Source organism: Bison bison, unplaced genomic scaffold (assembly GCF_000754665.1).
Source record: "Bison bison bison isolate TAMUID 2011002044 unplaced genomic scaffold, Bison_UMD1.0 scf7180017864503, whole genome shotgun sequence".
Classification (NCBI taxonomy): domain Eukaryota; kingdom Metazoa; phylum Chordata; class Mammalia; order Artiodactyla; family Bovidae; genus Bison; species Bison bison.
This window is the reverse complement of record NW_011495061.1, coordinates 2,875,355-2,876,957: the sequence shown is the minus strand read 5'-3', so window position 1 is coordinate 2,876,957 and position 1,603 is coordinate 2,875,355.

The following is a 1,603-nucleotide window of genomic DNA, read 5'->3' as shown; positions in this document are numbered from 1 at the left end:
CGTCTAGTCAAGGCTACGGTTTTTCCTGTGGTCATGTATGGATGTGAGAGTTGGACTGTGAAGAAGGCTGAGCGCCGAAGAATTGATGCTTTTGAACTGTGGTGCTGGAGAAGCCCCTTGAGGGTCCCTTGGACTGCAAGGAGATCCAACCAGTCCATTCTGAAGGAGGTCAGCCCTGGGATTTCCTTGGAAGGAATGATGCTAAAGCTGAAACTCCAGTACTTTGGCCACCTCATGGAAGAGTTGACTCATTGGAAAAGACTCTGATGCTGGGAGGGATTGGGGGCAGGAGGGGAAGGGGACGACAGAGGATGAGATGGCTGGATGGCATCACTGACTCGATGGACGTGAGTCTGGGTGAACTCTGGGAGTTGGTGATGGACAGGGAGGCCTGGCATGCTGCGATTCATGGGGTCGCAAAGAGTTGGATACGACTGAGCGACTGAATTGAACTGATCTGAACAGACAGTAAGACAGGGGAAGGCCACGTGCTGACCGAGGCGGAGACCCGGGGGGACACATCTCCAAGCCAAGGAACGCCAAGGACTGCAGCGACGAGAGGTAGGAAATCCATTTTTCCCTGAGTCCCCGAGAAAGAACCAACCGCTGACACCTTGGTTTTGGACTCTGGCCTCCTGAACTGGGAGACAGCCCGTCCCTGAGGCCCGGTCTGTAGTGCTTTGTGACACGTCTTGGAAATGAAGAGCTACTGAGTGAGTCCAGACGCCCCAGAGCAGGAGGGGAGCTGTGGACGGAGGCGCTGCGGAAGCCACACTTCCATCTCGTCCTGAGAGGAAGACCGCCTTCCCTCGGGGATCTGAGTGGGAAAGGGGGGCGTTCCCATGGTCTTCAGGGTCCCGGGAGGACTCAGGCCGGGGGAGAGGGAGCAGCCACCAGGCCGCTAGCCGGTACGTGAGTCGGCATCACTCCTTTTGTTTGTAGCGATCAATTGAAACGCACGCGTGGCCAGAGTTGGGTTAATTAACCTTAATTCTCTGCTAAGCTACTGTAATCTTTAACTCTCTCCCATCACTTTCTGCCCTCTGATAATTATTATTTTTATCTGTCCATGGTTACTGAATCATCTGTTTTATCTCCTCTCCCCGAGGATAGCGTGGCACTGAATCGTTCTATACGCCCAGATGCTAACGTCAGTGTTTTCTCTTGACTAACCGGACCACGGTGCCTCTGTCTGGCTCGTATATACCGTCCAGCAGCACCATGATGGCAGAGGACGTGGGAGCCACGGGGCCGGGGGCTGGCTGTGTGCCTGGCTGCCCCGGGGTGCGCAGGGCTGAGGGTGCAGGGCAGCCCTCCCAGGTCTGCAGACGCGGATGCTGGCGTCACAGGCTCCTTTCAGGCCCCCTTGCGCCTGCTCAGCACACGCCTGACACCACACTCACAGCATCGTCAGATCAAACGCCCAGGACGCTCAGCGGTGCCGGCCCTCTTTTATTACTTTTTTGTTTATTCATTTTTTAACTCTTTGGCCGCATCGTGCAGCATGTGGGATCTTAGTTTCCTGACCAGGGATTAATCCCGCATTCCCTGAAGTGGAAGCAGGGAGTCCTAACTGCTGGACCACCAGGGAAGTCCCCGAATA